Source organism: Motacilla alba, chromosome 17 (genome assembly GCF_015832195.1).
Source record: "Motacilla alba alba isolate MOTALB_02 chromosome 17, Motacilla_alba_V1.0_pri, whole genome shotgun sequence".
NCBI lineage: Eukaryota > Metazoa > Chordata > Aves > Passeriformes > Motacillidae > Motacilla > Motacilla alba.
Window position 1 is genome coordinate 9,945,911 of NC_052032.1, and position 12,710 is coordinate 9,958,620.

The 12,710-nt window shown below is 41.1% G+C and overlaps 1 protein-coding gene across 7 annotated transcripts in view; it reads right to left on the reverse strand.

The window, feature by feature from the left end:
* Window positions 1-12,710, reverse strand: part of DENND1A (DENN domain containing 1A) — a 152,091-nt gene that overhangs the window by 41,492 nt on the left and 97,889 nt on the right. The window lies entirely within an intron of this gene.

Here is a 12,710-nt window from a genome sequence, read left to right on the forward strand (position 1 = left end):
ATCAATTTTCTAACAATTAATATCCAAGGAGATTCAGACTTGGCATGAGGCCTTTAATGTGATTTATTTCAGAATTAAAAAAAAAAAAAACAAAAAAAAATCAATGCCATCGACAACTTCTGGAAAGGAAGGGCACAAAATAAAGGCTGATAGAGCAACACGTAATCTTTGTTAAAAGATGGAATTGTAATTATTCAAGCAATGATGCTTGAAAAAGAGTGACCACATGTAATCTCCTGAAGGTGAGTTCTCTGTGTAATTTCTTTGCATAGAGTACGGAGGGTAGTTACAATACCACAGGGATGAATGTCTTGTTAATAAATATGTAAAATAAGGATTTCATTGTACTCACCTAATTTGAAATGAGAAAAAGGACATAATTTCCATGGAGAGAGAATACACGTAAGCAGAGCTCAATCTAGAACTTGTTCGTAAAACGAATTGCAAAAACAGCATACAATTGCAGCACCTCAACATGAATTTTTGAGTTCATCAGGCAGAACAGACTCTTTACTGGCAACCTGCTATACTACTGGTCCCTTTTTTCCTCCAACTAAGCAGCAGATTTGAATCAAAAATTTTTAAGATTCAATTCCATTTTAACAAGAAATAGAATATTTGTTATGTCCATGTTACCTGGGGACTTGGAGATGCACAGACTAAATAACAGAAGTGGCTCAGAAGTGCCACTGGCTCTTGTTACCAGCAGGACACTGATAAGCCACACTGGCAATCTAAGAGTTCTCTGAGCATCAACAGAAAAAATACCTCCAACGATAACTAGCACCTTGTCTTCCAGTACAGGTGTCAGATGAATGAATGGGATGATAAAATTGCTTTGTAGCCAGCATCCCATTATATTTAATAATTCTGCAGATATACTGTAAAGACCAAATCCCATTAGGCAATAGAGGATTTCACAAATATTCTGAGCTAAGCACCTTGCCCAGTAGTGAACACCCTGTGCTACAGCTTCCCCTGCTCTAGAACAACACCCAAGAGTTTTTGGACAGGTCCAGAAGCACTTGGGGAAGGGGGTGTTTGCACATGAAACAAATCTGAACCAAGGCTTCTCCCGAGTATCTCTCCAAATTGCCCCAAACCAAGACAAGCTTCCTCAGTATCCCTTGATCAAGTGCTTGGCAGGATTATTGCCTATCCTCCATGGAACACTACTTGTTTCTTTTAAATCTTTGCGATTACAAACCCCACTTGACTGCCTGAGGTTTCTTATACTGGAAGAAACAATAAGGAGTCTCTCCTCATCTTCCTTCTTCAGCCTGTCAGTGAGAGCTTTGCCTATAAATAATGCTACAGAATCGACTGACATTCACAGTGTCCCTGGTACTCATCCAAGCAGACTGGACATTCTGTGGGGAAAACGTGCAGTGATGTCTGTAAGCAAGAGTAAGCGTGCTCAGCAGACGGGTAAGTACGTACAAGTGTCTGAATTAACCAGAGGGAAGGGCAAACCAGAACTACATTGCATTTGCATCAACAGTAACAACCTTTGTTTCCCTGAAGTCTAACCCTCCACCACGATCAGCTATGTGACAAAGCTGGTCTGCAGAGACAGCAAACTGTCCAGAGGAGTGATTCCAAGATGTGGCACTATTTCTGTGCTGCTTTCCTATTCCTGAGACATGCTCCACTGTTCCTTAGCCACGCACACCCTTCATTTCAGTAATTAGCTGTCAGCACGGCCCGACAGCAACTCGGTATTGTCTGCTCAAATTGTATTAATGAAACGCAATCCACTAAATGTCCTGGATGCACATCTGTAATTGTGCTACATGGAGAGGCTGGGGACGGGGGCAAACTGCAGCTTCTAAACAGGGCATTGTGATCAAGCACATTAATCTGTTATTTCTTAGGGATTTGACAACCAATTAATACTACAGGGCTTCCTATACAGCAAAAAGAACCAGTGATCCAACATCCCACAGTATAACTGTGCCTACCATTTGTGAACACAACATCCTTAAAGGCAGAGACACAGGAACTACAGGTTGCAGCATTGCTGAAGCCCCTTTTGTATTTAAAGATTCAGCATCTGCATGTTGAAACCTAAATGCAGAACACTCAGTGTATATACCACACTGAGGAAAATCAAATAAACACCAAGACCCTTATCAAACATGTAAGTTTTTGATGTTCTTGAAGAATACAAAATTCAGTTGATAAGCCCTCGTAAACTGACCCTTGTCAGTCAAGACATTGCATCATTTTCTGTTTCATGTTCTCCATCACCAAAGACTTTTCCAAAGAACAGGGCTCGGACAAGACAAAAAAAAAAGAAACAAGAAAAATACATAATAAAGATATCCTGTGGGTATAATAATCTTTGGAAAACTTTCATGTCAGTTCTGACTGCAAAATTGCTATTAACATTTAATTAAAATTGAGCCCAATAAGCTATGACAAGATAATGGCTGGAAACATGGCTTTAGGGCAGAGTGAGGATATCTGGAACTCCGGCTGGATGAGATGCTTTATTTTTGGTTACATTTGGCAACTATTGAGATTTCTGAAACACAGTGTAATTATAATGATCTACAGAAATTCACAGAAGAGAAAAGAACAGCACTGCATTTCAGCTACCTCAGGATCTGTAACACATGTCAAATAAATCAGAGATTTTTAGGACTCCAGTACCACCTAGCCCTGAATTTCATTCATGTTCACACCCACACCAAAGAACACTCTTTTTCAACTAAAAAGCCCCTGCAAGCCCCTCCTAAACAAATTAATATTTTGTTACTTATCCATAAATAAAACTATTGATTTCCTCTCAGAGGCAGGAATTCTTTGCGTATCAGTTATCTCCATGGGTGAAGGCAACAATCCCACAGACCTGAAGCAGAAACTGTCACGAGCTTTGGGAATGACCCTGACTCAGGGAAATCAATCGTCCCTTACTGGTGAGCTTCGCTGCTCACCCTGAAAACTCACTGTAAGAGAGCTGAACTGCAATGCACTGAGCATGTAAAGGAGGGCACGTGACTGAGTGACATTTGGAAGAGAACACACGCCAACATTAGCTTAAAATCCCCAAATGAGGGAGCACATGTGGATGTTCTTAAATCAAGCAGTCCTCCCTATGCAGAGGAGGCCACTGCTCCAGAACAAAGCGTGTTTAGAGTTCGATAGATACATTTGGGGAAAATATTGACATACTTGTTACAACTAAAAATGTTCCTTTAAGCATGAACCCTTGGTTAGCCTCAGTTTCAGTAACAGGTAATTTACAAGCCCCCTCCCTCTGTGCAAATGCAGGTTGGGTGCTGTTGATTCCAGGCACTCCCGTGCCCAAGCGTAAGCAGCAGAGCCAAGCAGCACCATCCCTGTCCTTCAGCACAGCCTGGGCTCCTCTGGTTTTACTGCCAGACACATGGCAACCCCTCAACACACCTCCAGTTTTAGGCAGGAAATTCAGGGAAGCAACAGCATTCCCATTCTTGACTGCTTTTAAGTCAAATATTCTCATATGTAATAAGAAAGCATCTTTAGATAGAATTGTTCTTTTTGGTAAATTCTTGAGCCTATGCTATAAATCATTGGCTGCCAAATGGGGGATGAGCTTTATCCATACAAGCACAGACAGATCCTAAGGAAAGGCAAACTAATCACACATATAATCCTCACAAATTGCTTTCATTTTCACCATTAATCCTCTCTAAGAAAAAATGTTCTGGACATACAGACTTTAACTACTGCTTGGAGAGCTTCACCTAAATAATTCTTGGACATATTTTTCTTTTCATTGAGCACCAGGAGTAAGCAAAGTACATATATAATCTACAGCAAACTCCTGGCACCTTCATTTCCACAGTACTTCTAAGAATCCTGTATTAGTCGCTAGCTCTGAGTAACACTTGATGCCAAATTAATGTAATACATCAAGATAATGTAATGTCGATAACAACTTTAACACTTTAGGAATCAACAGCATCTATTTATGATATACATTCAACAGGCAAACAGTGCCATGAGCTCCACTATAAAATCTCTTATTATATAAATCACTAACCTAAACACCGCATCAGGAATTATTCCAAAGACAGCTATACTTGGACACAAGAGCAACCTTCAAGGAGTTAAAATGTCCTCAACTACAAGTCAAGTTGAAACTTATTTAATTAGGTTCTGTATTTGAAAAAATGAAATAAATTCTTTCATTAACTAAACCAAACTCCCTTAAAGGCAACAATATGTTCCCTCTCTGTCAGGACAGAGCGCAATGAAATCTTTATTTTAATTGGGGTTAGCTAAGGGGCCATTTGGCTTCAGATGCTTTGTTTATCAGCCCTAAGCTCTACAGATTAGCCAGGACTTGAAATATTTTACTACAGAACGATTTCATTAAAAAAAAATTAAAAATAAAAATATACTCATCCAAGGAGTATTTTCTAGAGATAATTTCAAATGTGCATTCTGAAAACTGAAGTCCAACTGCAAGGTACCTTGAGAGAAGCCCCTGGTTCCCCAGCCCCTGGATCTGATCTCCTGTGCACAGCCTGCTCCGATGGGCTCTGCACCCCGGCCCCCAGAGGCACAGCAAGGCCGAGCCAGGCCCCTGACTGCCTGAGCAAGCCAGCAAAAAACTCCCTTGGGGAGGATCTTCTCAACTTCCCTACAGAAGCCTTGGACCTGAAAAGCTTAGTTGATCACTTCAGTTTTAAGACAAAGCAAATGAACTCTCAGTTGGTAGATGATACCTTTTTCCCGTAATAATCGAATTTACAAATCCCAGACATCTCCAGCAATACAGTTACTGAAAATCCTATGGAAACAGCTATCAAAGGAAGGGACACGAACAGGAACCCTGCAAAATCCCAGCCCCAGTTCACTCCAAAGTGCAGCCAAAAATTTTTTAACTAGTCCAGGAAAATGTCCTGTGTTGTCGTGAGGATCAAGCTCAGGATGGATTTTGGAGTTATTCCTTATTAAAACTCCAAGCATTAGAAGCGTTCCTAAAACCAAAACAAAATTTAAAAAAGAAGAAATAAAGAAAACTCCAAGTCTAATTTCCACAAATGAAATACATCTAATGATATTTTCGTATTATTTTCTCCTGGATCACTGAAATGTGATGAGTCAGATCCCTTATTTTTTCCCTTCAAAATTATACACCTGATATAATTTGTAATTGTCTTCTGGAGGCCACTGGTGTTACGTTGCTGACAGTTTTATACACATCACATAACACAGCACACCACAGACATTATTTTAGTTAAAAACTATGCCAACAGTATGTTATTAATTCCAGTTCAAGAATTCGATTATATTTTAAAACCAAAACTTAGTCTTTGTTTTTTCATCAGAAACAAAAGCATTGCTACTGACTCTGGAAGAATAAAGCTTATTTCCAACTAAACACTGAGATTTGTGCTTCACCTTTATGCTACCTGAAAGAAAATATAGCAATTCTAAATTAAAAGTATTATTCATATATATTTTTAAATTTCTTCTCTAGACAGCTTTGTGCATATCTGCTCTGTACTGTTTTCTCAGGAGAACTATAATAAATGAGCTGCTTCTGCAACTTCACAGCAGGTATTTTGATTTGAGAGTAATCACAGTTTTCTCTACAATCTTTATACAATTTATGTCCTGATCATCCAACAAATAAGTAAAAGATTTAAATTGACATCAATATGTATACCTTTCTCTAACAGTGCAAACTAATTGTACATCTCTAAATGAGAAAAATGTTTATTAAAAAAACCCTAGTGAATATACCAACTATTGAGTTCAAAGCAAAGACACCACATGTGTCTAAATAAATATCAAGGAAGTGTCAGAGGTAAATGAGGAGAGACCAGGTGAAGTGTGTGTGATGTGTTAATTGTATTCAAAAAAATAATAGAGCAAGACAGAGAAGCTGAACTTCCAATTATCATAATGGTATCTACTTCACAACACATTTTCAAACTTGAAAGAGACATTTTAAACCATAGGAATTCTGAGCAGAATATCTCCAGCTGTGCTCTGCATAAATCTTGCACACTGTACATACACAGTTTATTTAAATACCAAGGAAAGTTACGACTTACAAAATGCATATTTCAGTCACAATAGAATATCTGTCATTGCCAGAGCTGCTACTTACTGAATGAAAGCCTCAGAAAACAATGAATTAAATGAGAAAAAGATAAGAAAGGACAGAATGTTTTCATTTGATGTTTTACCAGACTGAAGTAGCGTGTGCTTTAAAGAACACCGTATTTATCAGCCCTCTGCAGAGTTTACATTTTTGTGTTCCCCAAAACAGAATAAGGAAGAAAAAAAAGTGGTCCTCGGCGTGAGACTAAGTTTTGCCTATCCAGCATTTTGGCCATCAGCCAGAATTTGTCTGCCACTAATGCCTTCCCATGGCAAAATCAATGCTCCATGTGAAGAGCAGTTGCCCAGCTCCCCATGCCATGCAAGAGCCAAAGCAGAAAGGGGCCTTGGTCCCCTCTGTGCTTCCCAGAGCACACAGGGGGCTCCCTGAGCCCAGGGCAGTGCCAGAATCTCCCACACTCCACCGTCAGTCCTGGCTCAGGAGCAAAGGGCTCCTTCTGCCTCTAGCCCCACTGCATTCCAGGTGGCACTGTATGAGCTCCATCACCCAGCTATGCAAATCCTTACAGCATCCCACTGCACTCCAGGGCACTGTGTGAGCTCCATCACCCAGCTATGCAAATCCTTACAGCATCCCACTGCATTCCAGGGTACTGTAGGAGCTCCATCACCCAGCTATGCAAATCCTTACAGCACCCCACTGCATTCCAGGGTACTGTAGGAGCTCCATCACCCAGCTATGCAAATCCTTACAGCATCCCACTGCATTCCAGGGCACTGTGTGAGCTCCATCACCCAGCTATGCAAATCCTTACAGCTAACTGGGATCTACTGCCTTTCCCTGCCTCCACTGGTAGCCCATCAGGACTAACTGCACACTCCCATTCACACACAATACACACCGTGAAAGCCCAGAGTGCCATGGCTTCTCTATTCTGTTTCTAACCCAATTAAATTTTCATTTTTATCATAATTTCATCAACTTTATCTGTCACTGAAGGCTACTTTACAAATCCAAATACCCAAAATCTCTTCCACCATCTTCTGTCAACGGAAGTGATACTTTCTCTTCACTTGTACAACTGCTCACACTACTGAGAATGTTCACTCCTTGCTACCTCCCTAAAAGGTCCTTGGGGTGGGGTTTTCCATGGGTTTGTGTGAGTTGGTGGGTTTTCTTCCCTAATACCAGCTACAACAGCTCATTTGAAAAAACACACAGTCACTGAGTGCCTCACACAGAAGCTGCATTCAAGGGCGATGTTGTTTTCTGCTTGGTGTTTGTTTATGTGCCTCCTTGTTCCCCTCCAAGTCCCCTGCGCTTTATTAGTTCAGGAAATATCTCCAGGTTCTCCTGCATGGAGGCATTTGCACGAGGCTGTGCACTCACAATTAGAACTGAAGTATCAGGAGACGACGCGGTGAAAACACAGGCGAGAACCAGCCTAAACAAACAACCAAAGGCTTGAAACAAATGGAGAAGAAGCACAAACAAGTGCATCAAGTAGCACAAGCCCCAGAACCAGGTGTGAGGCACAGCAAGTTAGCAAATATCCAAATCCTCGTGCAGCAAAGCTGACAGAGCACAGACTGCTGCTCCTGCACAGCCTGCCCTGGAACAGGGAGATCGGGAGGCTTTGAAACAAAGCTCCTTTCATTTCTGCAGCACCACCACAGAAGACGCAGAGTGACCTGATCCAGGCTGATGGCTGAACACACAACTTGTATGGGGGCTGCAAAGTTACTCAGACAACACAGCCAAAGATAGCTCTCAGATTGCTCAAAGGTTCCACAAACTAAGTGACCATGAACCCCTAAACATCAGCACGAATCAGGTAAACATCAATCATCTCAAAGCAAACCCACGCACATCAGCATTCTGGCAGCGCACTCGGAAATTCACATTTCTGCTGTTACTGCACAGCGAGATGCAGAGCACCCCATCACTCTGGGCAAAGCTCCTACACCCAAAACCACTCCCACGATGGGTTTTAGGGAGGTGTGTTTGCTATTTCTGCTCTGATTTGAGTTTTGCTGCAGTTTTACAGTGACATGTATGATGGACAGGGAGGTTTGCACACACCTTTCCGGGCAGAAACACCACAGTCAGCAGAGGGTGATGTTAACTTTCTCAAATATTACTTTGCATTACCTTCCCCTCAGAATCCTGGGTTCCCCCTCCCCGTAGTGCAGCATACAGAATTAGACAACAGAGGATCTTACAACAGTTTGGAAATTACAAACCAATTCTATTTACTACATACCAGAGAGCTGGAAGAGATTAAAGAAAATGTCTTTTCAGGTTCATTAACATATGTATATCTCAACAGACTTAGATGTAGAATAATAAATGCCATTCTGAAGAACAGTAACTGTTTGTTAGAAAAAGAGCCATTTTCAAGGTTTAAAACAGCAAAAGCAGAAATTTGTCTATAGCAACAGTAAGGCTCAGAGAGGAAACAGCAACAGAATTGAAATGAAAACAAACATCACGCAGAAAACAAACAAAACTGTGTTTCCCCACTAAATCTTTTCCAGTCAGTGACTGTGAATTCAGCACTTCCCATAGATGGTAAAACACAGAAATAGTTACAGGTGGCTTCTAAGGGAGGCTGCTGAGACCTTGGGTCTTTAAAATGTCACAAAACACAGAATCTTCAGAGTAGGAAGAAAAAAGCCTTAAATTTCAGTTCCAGGATATACAGAAACTCAATTTATGTCCATTTTTATCACAAAAAAAAAAAAATCAGGTTTTACACACTGTCAGTGCCATTCTTGTCTACTCCTAGCTGTCAGTAAAGTCACCAGGATGACATTTAGAAATTACTGTCATTTAGGCATTCCTAGACTGTCTCTACAGGGATGGATTTGAGAGCTCAACCACTTGAACAGGAAAAGAGTAAAGACAGGTGGGAGAAAATTCCTGATGCTATACATCAGCACCGACTTCAAACAGAACACAGCAAAATTGCAAGAAAAACAAAAAGTTCCATTTGACTAGCTTCTGCTCACTGTTTCCCTACAGCTTGGGTTCATTTGAACAGGTCTGTGCACAAGTTATCTAAGCATTAGGGATCATCTTTCTTCATATTTTCTACAGATGGACAAACACTCCTAAAGCTCTGAACTGTGGAGACAGCTGTGGTGACAGGGAAGTATTTACTCTGCATGCAGTGTGTGCCTTTAAAATATACATGCAAGGAAAAGAAGCTAGGCAGAAGATGGCCATGGAGAGGAAGGAACTGGGATGTGGCAATTACTGGGAGTTGGAAATGACTATTTACTCTTCCACTGAATAACTTAAAAAAATAATTCACCATGGCAACAATCATACTTCATAGTAGATAAAGCACTGAATGCTACAAAGCCTTTGCAAAATGAATTATGCACCAGTACGTAGCATGCACTTGCTTTATATTACTGCACACACATTCCAACAAAATTTCCTTTTTGACTCATCTGGCATTTGCTTTTTTACTCTGCACAAATATCATATACTTTTCTGACTCTGATCTCATGAATCTGGAACTGTTGAATGCATTTATTGTGTCTGTTTCAGAGATTTTTGTAAAATAATTAATGCATTAATTATCTCCTTAAGTTGAATTGAGTGTTATGTTGAAAAAGAAAAAAACCTTATTTCCTCCTATTCATTATGGTTTCTTCCCCCACCATTGCTCAAATTGCATCGTATTATGAGAAAATTCACATCAAAGTTACAATCATGAAAACTGGTAGGACATTGTCCTCTCCATTTAAAATCCAAATTCAAATTATCAGGCTTTGACAGGACAACAGAACCTGGGCAGCAATGTGTGTACAACACACATTCCTCCACCAGTGCAGTTCAGCTAAAGCAGCGTGAAAACTGGAGTAGATAAAACACTGTGAGTTTCAATAAGTAGTTTCATATAAAGATCAGCAGTTCCCAAATGAGAAAGTAATTTCAGCAATGGAAGCACACAAAAAGCATGGAAATAGAAAAGCACATTGACTGCTTCTGATTTCCTGCTTACTGTTAAGTGGATGCATCCAAGGAATATTTAGGTTAAATTTAAACCAAATCAATTCAGAACAATGCAAAAAACCAGAAATTATCCAGTTTACAACTAATGGTTGCTCAGGCAAATAAGCCTGAATAAAACTGAATAATTAACCATGAAGACAAAGAGAATTAATTGATGCTTCAGTGCAGAGATTCACTTATCCCCAGTAGTTCCCACCGCACACAAGGATGTATCAGTAGCCGTGGTCCCAGTTCCACGTGTAAGGGGTAACTCACGGAGGAGTATTCACAACACAGGATGTAATCCAGGGCTTTCCTGCAAGTACCAGCCCTGCCAGAATCACTGCAGTGCCACGGAACAGGCAGCACTCTTGTCATTTGGGATGCCTGTACATCCCAGCAGAGCCTGGAGTGCAGCTCCCACGCGAGATGGGGACAAACCCACAGGGCTGAGGCTGCAGCAGCAGCACCTCCCTGCAGCCCCCCCATCCTGCTGGGTCACACCACACCCCACTGCTCTGGGCCAGCCCACCCGAGCTTACCTCGACCCACAGGTGGGGGGCTGCTCTTCACAAGCACTGGGAGAGTCCCATGGAATGCCTGGAACCGCTAGGTGTCAGCAGAAGAAAGAGCACGGCCACGGCTCCCGTCCCGAAAATCCGAGTCTGGCTTCCCAACATCCCCCCACCGCTCAGTCCTACCAAGACCTTTACACACACCTCGTATCCACACAGATTGCTCTGCGGAAGGCGACCTCCTTGTGTAAATTAAAAATTTAGAACAGATAAAAACATTCCCTCTGCAAACGACAAAAAAATTGGGAATTTGAAAATGGTCATTCAAGTGAACAAAATGCTCACACTGGTGTCACTGGTAGACATTTAAGCCATATGCATCAGGATAATCTGCCTCAGTGCAGCCCAGTGAACACCCAGCTGCTGCTGAGTTTAACTGGACTTCATAGCAACAGAGCTTTGTGAGTATATCACACCCAGCAGATACTCCTCTGCATTTAAAACTGGCTTGGTGCAGCCCTGGGAAACACCAGAGGAAACAGCACTGCAGCGGTTATTTTGTCAAGTAAATATTACTGTTATTACTACGCTTGCCAACTGTATATCTGGATATGTTTTTTCATGCAATTTCTAGTTACCAAAGGCCTCGGAAAGTTCATGGTAACAGAAACTCACTGCCAGTGTTCTGTTTATATGTACATTACACAACCTTGTATCTCTAAAGTAAAAGCCTCTGGACAGAATAAGAGCTCTTACTATGCTAAAGTGTAACAATGTGAATGTAGAGCCTGCTCGGAGACACATTCCAGGCCCGCACAGAATAATGAAAAATAGATTCACACCATTTATCCCGGAAAGTCAGCTCCTACCAATGACACAGTCTCTGAAATTAAATTGTCTTATCAGACAGAAACTACGAAAGGAGGAAAATGTATTCTGTGTGTACTTCTTCGAATGTATTTTCTAATTATCGATGATTTTAAAAGAACAGTCAGGTTTCTGGAGTTACAGGACATGAAGGGCAAAGGACCATCTCATGTTTGGTATTGCTTATGCCCAGTACTTACTCCATGTGAAGGTGATACATGAACATGAAACACCTGCAAATCTGCTTTACCTAAATCTTAATGCTGAAAGGTGTAATCACAAATCAAACTGTTGATTTACAAAAAGCCTTAGGAAAGAAAGCCCTGACATTTTCCACTTTCTGATTACTAAGTGAATTTCATGACATATTTGCGCAGCTATATTTACAACTTTTCTTTGATGGCATGAGAAGCAAAGTAAACTATTTCTGCTACTTCCTCAGGTTAGCTGTCCCTCAAAGTTGCACTTTCTAGGGGCGTGCCACTGTCAACTCATTTCAAATGTTCATCTTTAACATTCAGCCTTCAAAATACCAGATGGTATTTCCAGAACAGCAATTTAAATTTTTATTTTCCTTCATAAATCCCTTAACTAGTTAATCTCACACACACATCCAGGCAAAGCATACACCAATATTCCCAGAGTTGCCTGGCAACTACAGGGAGGAGCACTGGAGAACAAGGAAGCTTGCAGGGACGGAGGGGAGTCAGTGTCTCCCCAGCAGGGATAAAGGAGGCTCACAGCCAGAGCGCCTCGCTGCTTCCATCTTTGTCATTTGTATGCTCCCCATTTGAAATACCTCTGTGATTTCACCTGAGATGCTTTAAAAGCCCGGTTCTTACACCCAGACACACACACACAAGTCAGTACAATTTATTTTTTCCTCACACTCGGACTCCTCCAGTAAGATGTGGAAGGACTTGTGCTGACTTGAAAAGTAATTTTTGAAACCTGAATATGAACTGTTGAAATGATACTTATTTGATGGTAATGACTGGGTTGTTGAAAAGTTTTCCTCCTGGCTTTAAAAATAACAAGACAAACTACAGTACTGGAGAGAGTTTAGCTGCTGAAACCCTCAAGAAACACTATACCCATAGTCCAACTCTTGGCCATGTAACCACTTAACATCATGGTTAAAATTAAATTTATCACATGTCTGCAGGCCAGACCTTTTCATTAATCTTCAACGAGGATGAGAATGCCAAATACACCACCTTTTAACAGAAAAACACAGTGAAGAGATGGGCTTTGCA